This window comes from Stenella coeruleoalba (assembly GCF_951394435.1).
Source record: "Stenella coeruleoalba genome assembly, chromosome: 10".
Lineage (NCBI taxonomy): Eukaryota > Metazoa > Chordata > Mammalia > Artiodactyla > Delphinidae > Stenella > Stenella coeruleoalba.
Window position 1 is genome coordinate 93,338,363 of NC_137156.1, and position 14,404 is coordinate 93,352,766.

Sequence of the window (14,404 nt, forward strand, 5' to 3'; positions counted from 1 at the left end):
CAAATTCTAATGATTTTCTCCCTCCAAGATGGCAAAACTCGGGCAAAGAGATAAAAATGACTTGCCCAAGGGCTCAGAGGCTGCTCCCAAAATGGGGAGGGAGGCCGTTTAAGGCAGTTGTGATGGATTTCCCGAAAGACAAGGACTTAGTACACTTACAGGCTGGACTTGGAATCCAGGCTGCACTACTTAATTGACGGTGTCATCTTGGGAAGTTACTTGATTTCTTTGAGCCCTCAGTTGCGCGTCTGTCAAATAGGGATAATAAATATGCCTAGGGTTGTTAAAACTGATGAAAAGTGCATGTGGGCTGGGCTCAAAATCAGTCTCCCCAATTATTATTATTGCTATTGCTGTTGTAGCAGATCCTATGCGGCAGTAGGCAGTGCCTGTCCGGAACACTGCGATGTGTTTTGGCTCACCACCATACTCCAGTGCCTGGCACAGCGCCTGGTATCCAGTAGACTCTCAGGAAACGTTTGAGGAATGAACGCACATCTTCTGAGGCTGACTTGCCCTCCCTGTAAAAGCCGCAGCCAGAAGCTTATAGCCAGGCATCACTTAGCAGTGAGTGAGCTGAAAGCCACCTTGTCCCTGAAGCCCCTGTCGGAGCTGCTGGAGGGCGCCCCGCCTGGACGCGCATCTTTGTATGAGCTTCTCTCTCCACAGCCCTTATTTTTCTGGTTTGCGGTTTATTTACTTAAGCATTTACAGCTCCCGGGAGCAGAGGGGCTGCCTGTAGCAGGGTCAGGACCGAGGTCGCGGTTTGTATTTATTTTCTGCCTCTCAATCTCAGCGCTGGCAAGTCACAACCCCGCTCCTTTATTTGTGCACCGAGAGGCTTGCGTTTCTTTACCTCCTGCGGGGCGAGGAAACACACAAGCAGCTCGGGCTCAGGAAAGTGTTCTCAAGCCACTTGCCTGTGTCCCCGCTTGCACTGCTCCCAGACTTAGTTTTCTGTGCAAACCCGAACAGGGCAGAGCAGATTAAATAAAGACAACCTCGCGCCTTTAATCCTTGACCGCAAACACTGGCGTTTTTGTGCCCTGGATTTCTGAAATTCTTGGCTCGGGGACTCAAAGCGGGGGAAGGGTGGGTAACAGCTTGTAAAAACTTCCCAAAGCAGAAATCCGAGCTCCTCCCCGCCCTCTGCTCCCAGTGACACCTGGATTCTAGGGAAAGGGGGCAGCCGAAGGAGGAGAGTCCCCAAGGGTTGGGGGCGCCCCCAGAGATGGTTTTGGGTCGCGGGCTCCAAACCCAGCCGCCTCTCAGACCCGAGCTCGTTTTGAAGCCCGGACTCTCGGCCGGACGCCCCTCCCTGCCCCGGCGTGCGTCTATTTAGAGCCCAGCCCGGGAGCCCATAGGATTCTGGGACTTGTAGTTCATCCTCCCTGCCCCAGGCGCCGCCGCGACCCCGGATTCGGACTACATTGCCCAGGGAGCTTCCCGGCCTATATAAGCTGCCAGGAGCCGCTTCTCAGTGCAGTAACCATGTGGATGAGCTGCTGAGGCGCTTCCTCAGGCTTGCTGGGGTGGGAGGAGAGGAGGAGGAGGTGGTGGTGGAGGAGGAGGCAGAGGGTGGAGAGAGAAAGCCCACGCCGAGAGGAGGTGTGGGTGTTCCGCTTCCATCCTCGCGGAACGAGCTCCCTCTTCGCGGACATGGGATTACCCAGCGGCTGCTAACCCCTCTCCTCGCCCTCCTCCCCCAAAGCGGCGTGGCTCCCCGGGCACCAAGGTAGCGGCTGGGGCCGGGCAGAGGGCGCGGGGAGTTGGTACTGTTCCCCCGGGGGCAGAAGTTTTTGCCTCGCTCTCTGGGAGTTCTTGGTGGATTTGCACGCACTTGCATGCATTTAGAGGTTCTTTTACAGAGGGCATTTTGGGGGGGTTCATCTGAGGTTAAAAAAATTCTGAACTCCATCGACTGGCTTTGAGGGCTGCCCATTCTGGATTGGAATGGCATTCCCCCAAGTTGGAAACTGTTGCAGCTGCTGCAGGAAACAGTTGTTTTGTTTTGTTTTGTTTTTTGGGAGGTGTGTGCGGGGGTGTCCTGTGTGAGTCCGCTGCAGGAAACAATCTTTCTTAAAATGTAGCCGGCCCTCGTGCTGCACGGTTGGGAGAATAATGCGTGTACTGGGGCCCCAGTGGGGAGGTTTTAAAAAACGGAAGAAAACCCCGGGAGCGGTGAGGGATGAAGTGTGGACGAAGCTCACGCCCGATGAGGATACTTGGTCTCCGCTCTGGGAAACAAGTGCTTTGGGATCTGCCAAACACTTCGCTTAGTTTCAGCCCCTCGGCGCGTTCGAAGTTTGTGCGCACTTAGTCTCACCTGTCAGTTATATATTGGAAACAAATAAGCGAAGTTACCTGTAATCCTCACTTAAGTGATCCCACCAACCTACCTGTCAGATTTGGTGGTGGTGGTCGTGTGTGTGTGTGTTGCGGGGGCAGCGGGGTTGTCTCTCCAGGAAGGAGTCTAACGGAAGTGGAAGTGTGGAATTTGAAAATTTCTCTTAGGCACCCACATCTGGCCAATCTCATATTGTCTTCCTTCTTTCTCATTATTTAGGAGCTGACTACGGGGGGAGCCAGACTCGCACTCCTGGCTGGGCGTGTTTTGGCAACAGAGTGCCTGACCCGGGTCAGGTGAGTGTGGAAGCCTGAGAGCTGTAATCAATAAGGAGTTTTTGTCCTAAGCCTATTTAAGTTCCCTCTAAAGAGTCATGGAGATGGGGAATAGGAAATAAAAGGAAACTTCATAGCTCAGTCTCCAAAATTTGTCACTGCCTTTGGTGAGGGCTTTAGGGAGCGGATGAGATCCAGAGGGCAGTCCTGCCTAGTACTTTTGGCCCTAGCTCAGAAGTGAAGCAGCCTGAAGGTTTATGAGAGGAGGGGAAAAAAAGAAAAACATTAAACGGACCAGTAAAAGGGATGCCCATTGGTGACGTGAGAATTGAACTTGCCAGGTGGTGTGCTGATGATTTAAATTCTGAAGGATACAGTGTATTTCATCTGCCAAGATATGTAAGCAAAAATTATCTGCTTCTCTCTTTCAAAATAGTCACTTTCTTTTTTCTTACTGTGAACGTGTGTTTAATCAGAGTAGATTGGGTTCCAAGAAATGAAAGTGGTTGCTGGCAAACTGAAAGAATTAGAACTTTAAAAAGGGAAGTTCTTGAAACATAAGATAATAGCATCCAGCCCTTGACTTGAAGCCACTTGAACATCAAGGAATCTGGTGGATTCCTATGGTTCAGGTGCCTGTCATGGGATATGAGCTTAGAGCAGCATTTAACTGTAAACACAAGCAGCTCCTATTTTTTTCCTCCCCAAATGTTCAGACTGCACTTCACGAGAGGGAGGTTTCAACGGGTGCACATACATCCTCATTGCTGCAGATTTGAGCATCACAAGTTTTTTCTTCTGAAATGGTCAGGAAGAGGGTAAACGATAGGGTAATATGGGTGGGGGGCCTGGGTCTTCGTAACTTCTTTAACATTCTAAATATTTAGCTGTTCCCTGGGCTACAATCTTCGGGCTTTGCTAATTAGAAAAGAAAAGTCAGACATTTCATTATAGTAGTATTGTGCTTTTGTTTCCTGTTGATAAGCTCCTCAGGAGTGCTCGTGGAGTGGGAAGGATTTGGATATGTGAGGTCTACTTCCTTCTTGGAGTTTTCTTGACTCGTATGGCTACGTGGGCACTCATAAGGCCAAGGATTGGGTTCAGGTCCTCTCTTCAGAGTAAGGTGCAGGCAGGGAGAAAGTGGTCTCTTCTCTGGTTGCTAAAAATAATAATGCCCATTAAGTACTTGTAAGCCAGGTCCAGAGCCATACATCACAGAAACCCTGTGAGTCAGGTACAGGTGAAGAAGCTGAGGTGCAGAAAGTGAAATCACTTGTCCGGTAACTAGCACCCAGTGGATGCAAGATATAACCCCAAGGTTTGGGACTCTGCTGCTTCCCACAAATGCATCTAGGTTTGTGGGGCGATAAGGGGGTACCTGGGAAAAGTGGTAAACTTATTGCTGTCGATGAATAACTTTTGCTTGTGTCCCACCAAACGATGAAGGAACAAAGTGACCTTGATGTAAGAAGAAAACGATGTAGCCATAGATGTAGGAATAAAAGACTGTGGCTATTTGAGGAGGTCTTAGGTGTTGTACTGAGTTCGTTTTGGTAAGCTGTGTGCTGCAAGTCTGCATGAGGAGAATAAAAGAAACCAAACCACAAGGAACATTGCTTAAGTTCATCATTGGGTTTATCTCACACCTGAAATCCATCTTGATTGTCTACATCAAGGCATCTGAGCAGGTTACAAGAATCAAGTGTTTCTCCATTTGAATACTTCGAAAGTTTAAATTGCAGTGAGTCTAAACTGTGAAATGTTGATGTCTTTTCATGTATCCTTCAGTTTGCTTTGTGGCCAGTTGTGTAAGAACACTTTTCTTTTTCGTTTCTTTCTCTTGCGTGTGTGTGTGTTGAAAGTATAATCTGCTTTTTGAATAATTCAAATTGGAACAGAATATCCTATCAAGATTTCCTAATCAGGCAGGGAAAGTTCTTCATGCTCGTAATGAATTACTCCTGGCCTCCAGTTTGGTACTCATGGAAGTTGTTTGGGGTTGACAGTGGTGTTATCCATTTAAACACAGCGGTTGCCTTTTGGAGGGAGTTAGCACCTTTTCTTGAGGAAGGAGAGATGGAATGTTTGCTTAGAGAAGAAATAGGCGAACTAAAGACAGATCTGTTGCCTTTTATCTCAAAATATTTTCAGCTGAGGAAGACCGTAGTCTTAAAGAGAGAAAGAAACTTCTAATACAATGGTATACTAACAACTGACTTCCACAGCAAAAACCCAAATGGCTTTTTAGCTCATTTGTAATGATTTCATGGAAAATCTGATTTCTTTACAAGCAGCTCTTAAAAAACAAACCAAAATGAAGCAACAAACACCAAATTTGAACAACAGAAAAAAGTCAAAGAATTAAAATTAGGCCTGGAGTTAGGTTTTTAGGTCAAGCTGCTCTTGGGCACGTCTAATTAAGGAGTCTACCCAAGGCCAGTGCCCCATCTTTTTGCTGTTGGTTTGATCTTTTAAAATAAAACACATTGCTTTCACAGGCTCTTTCTTTAGTAACTGGAAGTACACGCGAGTTTTTAGTTCACTAAGTTTTTGCCCAACTCTTTTTTTTTTCTGGTACGCGGGCCTCTCACTGTTGTGGCCTCTGCTGTTGCGGAGCACGGGCTCCGGGTGCGCAAGCTCAGCGGCCATGGCGCACGGGCCCAGCCGCTCCGCGGCATGTGGGATCTTCCCAGACAGGGGCACGAAGCCGTGTCCCCTGCATCAGCAGGCGGACCCTCAACCACTGCGCCACTAGGGAAGCCCTGCCTGGCTCTTTTGATGAAATGAATTAAGGCTTGAAGTCAGGGACAGGAATGACATAATTTCCATGATTCCTACCAATTGTCATAGTGTTTGTGGTTCTGAGGTTATTGCTAATGAGGATGAGCTGAAACCATCACCCACTGAGCTATTCCTCCTGTTGAACTATGTCCAGGTTCCTCCCTAAACTGGACATTGTTTAAGGCACTTGGTATGATAAATCTATTCTAGAAACTCTAATGCCTGTTTAAGTTGTGGTTCAAATATTTTATTCCTTCATTCAACAAACTTTGAGTACCTGCTGTGTGCCAGGGTGTGTTCTAGATGCTGGGGATGCAGTGACGAGAGTCCTATTCCTAAGAGGCTTAAATCCTAACTGGGGGTAGGCAGCCAATATAATAAGTAAGTGTTGTAGTGTGATACGTAGTAAATGCTATGGAGAAGAATAAAGCTGAGTGAGGGGTAACGGAAGACAACAGTGTTGGTGAGGAAGTGGAGAAATTGGGACCTTTGTGCACTGTTGGTAGGAATGTAAAATGGTGCAGCCGCTGTGGAAGACAGTATGGCTGTTCCTCAAAAAATTAAATGTAGAATTACTAGGTAACCCAACAATTCCACTTCTGGGTATATACCCCAAAGAGTTGAAAGCAGGGATTCAAACATTTTTGTATACCCATGTTCATAGCAGCGTTATTCACTATAGGCAAAAGATGGAAACAACCCAAATGCCCATTGACCCATGAACGGATAAACAAAATGTGGTATATCTGTACAGTGGAGTATTATTTGACCTTAAAAAGGAATGAAATTCTGATACATGCTATAACATAGGTGAACCTTGAAAACATTCTATTAAGTGAAACAAGTCAGATGCAAAAGAACAAATAGTGTATGGTTCCGCTTAGAAGAGGTTTCTAGAGCAATCAAGTTCTTAGAGACAAGAGGCAGAATAGGGGTTGCCCTGGGCGGGGCTGCTGGGGAATGGGGAATGTGTTTATTGGGTACAGTTTCCTTTTGGGAAGATGACAAAGTTCTGGAAATGGATTGTCGTGATGGTTGCAGAATAATGTGAATGTACTTAATGCCTCTGAATCATACACTTAAAAATGGCTAAAATGGTAAAATTTGTGTTATATATGTAGATCTTACCACAATGAAAAGAAAAAAATGATAACAGCAACAGAACAGTAAAGGGAATAAGGGAGTACTCTGGGAGATCAGGAGTCATGGAAGGTCTTTTTTTTTTTCTTCTTTTGACTTCAGTCAGTCTCTTTATTTTCAGTTTGCGTTTTGTTATTTATACCTGCAATGCGAAAACGTTGTGATCAGTTTCTCATCTCTGTTTATGGTTGTGGTAATAGGGAAATCGATTGTTAATTGGTCAGCTCAAACTGTACTCATTTACCTATTATGCCTCCTTGTCTCTCTCTCTTATTTTTTTAAAAAATTTTTGTTGATTTGCCATGTTGTGTTAGGGAAGGGCTGTTTAACACGGTGGCATTTCAGCAGAGATCTGAAGGAAGTGGGTGGGTGAGCCATGTAGGTGTCTGGGGGGTGGATGTTCCAAAGGGCCAGAGCAGCCAGTGTAAAGGCCCTGAGATGGGAGCAGGTGGGGCCTGTTAGAGGAAGGACAAGGAGGCCAGGATGGCTGCAGCTGAGGGAGAGTGCCAGGTGTTCAGGTGGGAGAGGGAATCGGGAAGATTGTGCAGGGGCCAGGTGTTTGCCGGTATGCAATGATTTGTTTCCCCGAGGATCTGTAAACTTGCACAGAATGCTCAGTGGTTCTCGGCATCACTAAACCACCTTGTCCTTTCCAAAGAGGCTTTGGTGAGGCTGGCAGGATCACATACCAGCTTGGAACTTGCTGGGGGATAAAACCCAGATTTCTAGACTGTCTGGTTAATCACCTGATTTACTTGGGATTGTAATTCACTTCAGGAGGAAAGGCATCTTTGATAAAAGAGGTGAACGTACTGTTAGCTTGGATAACAAAACAAATTCTAAGAACCTAATGATATTCCTGGGGGTTTATCTTCAACACAAACCTTTTGTGCCCTGTGGCTACCCTGCAGTCTGTCTAGTCTCATTTTAAGGAATTACACAAAGAGCACTCATGCTCTGCTATCTAATATCCTTCGGGGATATGAAGTTCCTTCTAAGTGATTCTCCCTGATGAGTGGAGTGGACCCCTCAATGTGTACAAACGTGTAACAAAAATACATTTTGTTACTTATTGTGTAAGATGTACGTATTCAGTTGTAAAACCTTAGGAAGTATAGGCAACAAAACAAAAGCAGTCACTTCCAATCCTACCATCTAAGATTAGGGTTTCAAACTTTCCCTCTATGTATAGACATATAAAAATACATGTATGTTTAAATTTTGTGAAAAGGGACTCATACCTCCTGTTTGATTCCTTGCCTTTTGCATTCTATATTGTGAACATATTTTCTTCTTAATAAATAGACATCTGAGTCATTTATCCAGAAGGGGCTGTACGTTTGATGGGATTTCATTGGAATGAGGACATGTATGGAATCACTAGGGTAAAAAAAAAAAGTATATCATTCAGGTTTCATCACTGTCATAGAGTCCAGGTTTTCTCATTCAGTTTGTACTGTTTTTAAGAATGTAAAAGACAGTGGATATGTGTATATGTATAACTGATTCACTTTGCTGTACACATGAAACACATTATAAATCAACTATAAATCAAAAAGAAATAAGGAGAAAAGAATAAAAAAAGAGAATGAAATGGAAGGTAAAACACTATTCAAATGTCAGTTACCACATTACAGGGGTAAAGCCTAGTTATCATGTATTTAAATAAAAAGTTTCTCATTGGTTCTGCAAAGTAACCTAATCCCCTGAGGGGTTAGGGCCAGGCACTCTTTTGTTTGCACTTAACAGGAAAACTTTACTCTAGAAAATTGGAAATACATGAAGTAGTAGCGATCTTAGTATTATGAACCCCTCTTTACTCCTTACTCACCCTCCATGGTTATCAGTTCATGAACCATATTGTTTTATCCACAGTCTCATATACTCTTCCCTCTCTTCTTGGATGGTATTGAAACAAATCTCAGATATACCAGTTCATCTATATTTTAGTATATATCTCTAGTATTGGGATTCTTTTAAAAAAAACAATCACGATACTGTTGTCCATCTCAAGGGGAAAAAAAGAAAATTTTAAAATTGCATCTGTGTTCTCACTTCCTTAATTTAAATAAATTTATTATTTCAACATATATATAATAATAACAGATATGCATACTTCAGCAGTTTGTTTGAATTAAGAACCAAATAAGGTCGATACATTGCAAATGGTCACTGTGTCTTTTAATCTATGTATTTCCTCGACCCCTGTTTTCTTTCCATGCATTTTTTGGTTGTTATTAAAGAAACTGGGTGATATCTTTTCCTACAGTCTGCATTTTGCTGACTGCATCAGTGTGGTGCAGTTGAACATGTTCCTCTGTCCTCTATATTTATTATATTTGTGTTTAATTTGATAGTTAGATGCAGAGGCTTCATCAGAGTCACGCTTTTTTTCCCCCAAGTCTACTGTGAGCTTCACTCACGGGCGTGTGTGGTATGTCTGGACATGCTTTCTTGTGATTAGCATCCAGGGATGCTGATTGCCTCAATCCATTAGTTCAGCTGGACTTGTAACACTCCTAATTCTATTTCTGGTTCATTTATTAGCTGGAATATTTTATGACATGAAATTTCCTCCACTTAGTGTTTGGTTCCCTGGGGTAAAGTTTCATATATATATATATATATATATATATATATATATATATATATATATAAACAAAAGACAGGATCAATACTTCAGTCTCTCTCTGTGTTTTATCAGTTTTCAGAAATAACGCATTGATCCCCTTGCATGATCCATGGCAGTGGATCTCAAGTGGGGGACATTGGACGATATCTGGGGACATTTTTGGTTGTCACAACTGGGGAGAGGGTGCTACTGGCATCCAATGGTTAGAGGCCAGGGGTGTTGCTAAATAGCCTTCAATACATCTCACAGCTCTCCAACCCAGAATAATCCATTCCAGAGCATCAGCAGTGCCACTGTTGAGAAACCCTGTACCGAGATGACCAAGGGGTATGGTTATTTTAATATCATTATGAACTCATGGCTTTAGACATATTTTCTATGTTTCATTTTGTGTAGTCATCCTTATTGATGTTCAAATTGTCCATCTCTGCCCAGAGAGAGGCTACTCAAGTTGATTCAAAAGACACAACCCCAGTGGTCTTAGACTTCCTGCTTCTTGTATGACAAGATGTTCCAGGCTCATCTTCTATATTTCTTGACGCAGACCTGAATTCAGTCTTTTCTCCGAGAAGCCCTAGTTCTTTTGAGTGGGAGATGGTACTTAGAGAGCTGAGCTCAGGGCCAGATAGGTACTCTTCTCACTCTCATCCTATGGGTCAGAAAATAAATTAAAATGAAGGAAATGTAAAACCTGAACATTTTTCATGAAAGCTTTTCCAGAATGTAATCGATACATCCTTGCCTTTGAAAAAAAAATTCTGAACATACTCTTTTTTGTGTGTGTGTGTGTGTGTGTGTGTGTGTGTGTGTGTGTGTGTGTGGTACGCGGGCGTCTCACTGCTGTGGCCTTTCCCGTTGCGGAGCACAGGCTCTGGACGCACAGGCTCAGCAGCCATGGCTCACGGGCCCAGCTGCTCCGCGGCATGTGGGACCGGGGCACGAACCCATGTCCCCTGCATTGGCAGGCGGACTCTAAACCACTGCGCCACCAGGGAAGCCCTGAACATACTCTTAACTTTTCAAGTTGGTCTCAGTTTTAGCTTTAGTAGGCTGGGGTTAGGATGTAGGAGTTCTCCCCAGTCAAGCAGGAATGTTACTCTTGTTCTGTAGCCATGCTTTTCAAACTGTGTGGCAGGCCATTAAGAAGTTGTGAAATCAGTTTGGTGGACCTTGATAGATGATTTTTTGATAAAGTAGACCAGAATAGAAAACGTCACAGTATATCACGTGGATACTTAAAAGAACTGTGTATGCTGCAACAAGTTTTCTCAATCTTTCTCTCTCTCTCCCTCCCCCCCTCCTCTCTCTCTGACACACACACAGAGTAAACATTGGATTGTAAGTTCAGTGTATTTCTTACTGTGGGTCACAGCCAAAAATTTGAGAAACCTTGTTCTACATCTTTACTACTCCATTTGTGGTCACCAGACCAGCATCATTGGCTTCAAACTGAGAGCTTGTTAGAAATGCAGACTCTCGGGTCCCACCCCAGATCCACTGAAGCTGAAACTGCGTTTTAGCAAGGTCCCCAGGGGGTTCTTAATGCGTGTGAAAGTGTGAGATCTGTGCTGGAGGGTGCTTGCCCCTGTGCTTTTTCAGAACTTTTTTTTTTTCCCCCGGTACGTGGGCCTCTCACTGCTGCGGCCTCTCCCACTGCGGAGCACAGGCTCCGGACGCGCAGGCTCAGCGGCCATGGCTCACGGGCCCAGCCGCTCCGTGTCATGTGGGATCCTCCCGGACCGGGGCACGAACCCGTGTCCCCTGCATCGGCAGGCGGACTCTCAACCACTGCACCACCAGGGAAGCCCCCAGAACTTATTTTTATAGTTTGTTTTTTCATGGCTAGCTGTCACCTCTTGAAACTGACCTTTGTACTTTCCCCTAGCAGCCTTCTCATGTTCAATTAAGAGGAAAGGTAGGCGAAATCACCAACTAAGGTGAGGGTATAGAAGTCTGGCAGGATTCTTCCAATCCAAGAACATGGTATATCTCTCCATCTGTTGGTATCATCCTTAATTTCTTTCATCAGTGTCTTACAGTTTTCTGCATACAGGTCTCTTGTCTCCCTAGGTAGGTTTATTCCTAGGTATTTTATTCTTTCTGTTGCAGTGGTACATGGGAGTTTCCTTAATTTCTCTTTCAGATTGTTCATCATTAGTGAATTGGGAGGTTGGGATTGATATGTATACACTGATGTGTATAAAATGGATGACTAATAAGAACCTGCTGTACAAAAAAATAAATAAAATAAAATTTAAAAAAATGGTTATGAAGAACCTAGGGGCAGGACAGGAATAAAGATGCAGCCATAGAGAATGGAATTGAGGACACGGGGAGGGGGAAGGGTAAGCTGGGACGAAGTGAGAGAGTGGCATGGACATATATACACTACCAAATGTAAAATAGATAGCTAGTGGGAAACAGCTGCATAGCACAGGGAGATCAGCTCAGTGCTTTGTGACCACCTAGAGGGGATAGGGAGGGTGGGAGGGAGGGAGACACAAGAGAGAGGAGGTATGGGGATATATGTATATGTATAGCTGATTCACTTTGTTATAAAGCAGAAACTAACACACCATTGTAAAGCAATTATACTCCAATAAAGATAAAAAAAAAAAAGTCTGGCAGGATTCTCTCTGATAAAAATGAGAGCTTTCATGCTTACATTGAGGGATTTTTTTAAATTGGCTGTTCGGATAGAGGTAGAAAGAGACCAAAATCTACATGTAAAGCCTACTAAGGATTGTGAAGCCACAGACATACAGAAAGCTGCATTTTAGCCTGTTGTCAGACACTTTGAGGAAGTTACGTTTTATAATGTTCTATGACCCTTCGAGTCAGCAGAACTTCTGAACTGCTTGGTATAGCGTTGCTCATCAGAAAAAGATGAACAGAAGAAAAAAATATCACTAGCCTCCAAATTCCTCGGTGTTCATTTGCATTTCAGGAGCAGCTCTCTTTGGGAAGTGATTTTGTTTTGCAAAAACAGCTTGAAAAGCTCCTCATACCCCCTTCACATGCACATATTTCTGAACAGAAAAAGCTCACAAAAACACCTAGACTTGGGGACATTCATGTACTGCCCAGCCACGTGTGTGATCATGTTCTGTCTCTGTACCTTTGCACGTGTGCTTTATGCCTGCCGACCCCATCCTCATCCCCTCTGTATCCACCTTGCCAAGTGCTTCTCTTCCCAGCCAGGTGTTCTTCCTTCTGGGAAATCTTTCCTGAACCTTAAAAGTCTTTGTCATCTGAATCGCCGTGACACTTCGTATCTATAGGCCTTTTTGATTTTTCCCTCATAGGAGTACCTGGCACATAGTAAGTGCTCACAGATACTCATGAATGAGGTTATTTATCTATGTTTTATCTCCCATTGAAGTCTGTAGGCTACTTCTTCATCTAATTTTTTGTACCCCTGTCCCGGTGACCTATTTCCTGAGTTGGCCTGTTGCTTTGCCCGTTTGCCGTGGAGAATGAAGTGAGAACCGGGTAGAAAGGTCTTCAGCAGTTCCTCATGGTTGCTTTTGAGGTGCTTTCTCAGCACAGCTCTCTGGAGAGCATTCGGCTTGGAAAGTTGGTGATGGTTACTAAGAGGGAGTGGAGGTAGGAATGCGGTAGTGACTGAGCTGCTCTCAGGTTGAAATGGTGTTGTCCTGCTGAGCCGCAGGATGGGGACTCCCGAGAACTGGGTGTTGCCTGCGTGTTCAGTCCAGGCAAAACATGCAACATACGTGCATCTGTTTCCTCTTCTGTAGAATAGGTATAAAAATACCTGCTTTGGGGCATTGCTGCCAAGTTGTAGAGAATAATAGATGCTAGCCAAAGGTCTCAGAGATCAAAACAACCAGGCCTTTCCAGCGGGGTGATTTGGTCCCCCAGGGGCCATTAGGCAGTGGCTAGAGATTTTTTTTTTTTTTTTTGTCCTCACAGCTGAGGGGAAGAGGGTGCTAGTGGCATCTAGTGAGTTGAGGCCAGGGATGCTGCTAAACATCCTACAGTGCACAGGAAGGGTCCCCCACAGCAAAGAATTTTCTGCCCCCCAGTGACAGTAACCCTGAGGCTGAGAAAGCCTAGAGTGTTTTTCCCAAACTTAGTGAGACTTTTCTCTCTCTCTGAGGATATTAACCTAACGTGCTTTCTAAAATTATTTATTTATTTATTTTTTTGTGGTTCAGACTATGGGGGCGCGGAGGGGAGTCTTCTTAGGTTGGGACTGACTTTAACTTTTTAACAAAACAAACACCCTCCCCATCCCTGCAAGCGTTGGTCTTGGTTCCTGGAGCCCTGTGGTCTGCAGGCTTTGGCCACCAGTTGGTTTGTGTGACCTCCAAGAAGTCACTCAGAGGATGTTGGTTTGTTTCCACCTACAAAATGAGGACTTTTGGCTAAATGATCTCTCCCCACCAAATGTAAAGTGCTCTGACTGCCAACTTTGATTGGCTTCTCTTACGTTGGCCTTTAGGAGTAGGCCAGGAGCACGTGTCATACCGACATCTTTTCTGAGAAATAACTCTGTAGATCATGTACCTGTTTCAAGAGTAGCTTATTTAGCGGATGTGTTTGTGAAAAGGCAAGCAGTTTATCTCTGTGTGTGTGTGTGTGAGATGTCTAAAAGGAGCAACAGTTTAAACCAGAGGATCGCTCCGAACTTCAGATTTACGATTATTATTTCTGAGATTGTAACAGAGGGCCCTGCTTAAAGTTGAAACTTCTGAATTGATGACTTTCTTTGCCACTGGCTGAAAACGAAAGCAGAATGCGATCTTCTGAGCTCCAGAGAGAAGTGCTTTGTGCAGTCAAATAAATTATCTCTTGATGGGGACGCACTGCATTTCTGAGGACAGTCTGATTACACTCTAGAGGAACCAGAAGGCAAGGAGGGGGCTGCACAGAGACGTGGATGGCAGTGGGGGTGGGAGCATCTAGCCGGGTGTCCGACTGCAAAACGTGCTGCTGCTCGTCCTCGTTTCACAACGAAGATGATATCGTCAAAGTGTCTTTGCTCAAAGGAAGTTCCAGAATTAACCGTGAGAGTCCCCAGTAAGCAGAGACGGTTAGAAAGAGAACCTTTTCTCCTTCTGTTGGCAGAGTCAACCATGAAAAGGATGGGTTTTCTCTCCCCCGTATTTACAGCCGTGTTACCATATATGTGCCTGGGCTAGGGCGTCTTACTGAGGCGTGTGCTTCTCTGGAGGGAGTGTCCTTGGCCTCCAGCCAGGACATTGA

The 14,404-nt window shown here is 44.7% G+C and overlaps 1 protein-coding gene across 2 annotated transcripts in view; it reads left to right on the top strand.

The window, feature by feature from the left end:
* The first annotated feature begins 1,518 nt into the window (after window positions 1-1,518).
* ITPR1 (inositol 1,4,5-trisphosphate receptor type 1) overlaps window positions 1,519-14,404 on the top strand; it is a 321,065-nt gene continuing 308,179 nt past the window's right edge. For both annotated transcript variants that reach the window (XM_079933479.1, XM_079933480.1), the window contains exons 1-2: window positions 1,519-1,735; window positions 2,567-2,643. The gene's annotated coding sequence lies outside the window, so the exon portion shown is untranslated. The remainder of the gene's footprint in view (window positions 1,736-2,566; window positions 2,644-14,404) is intronic.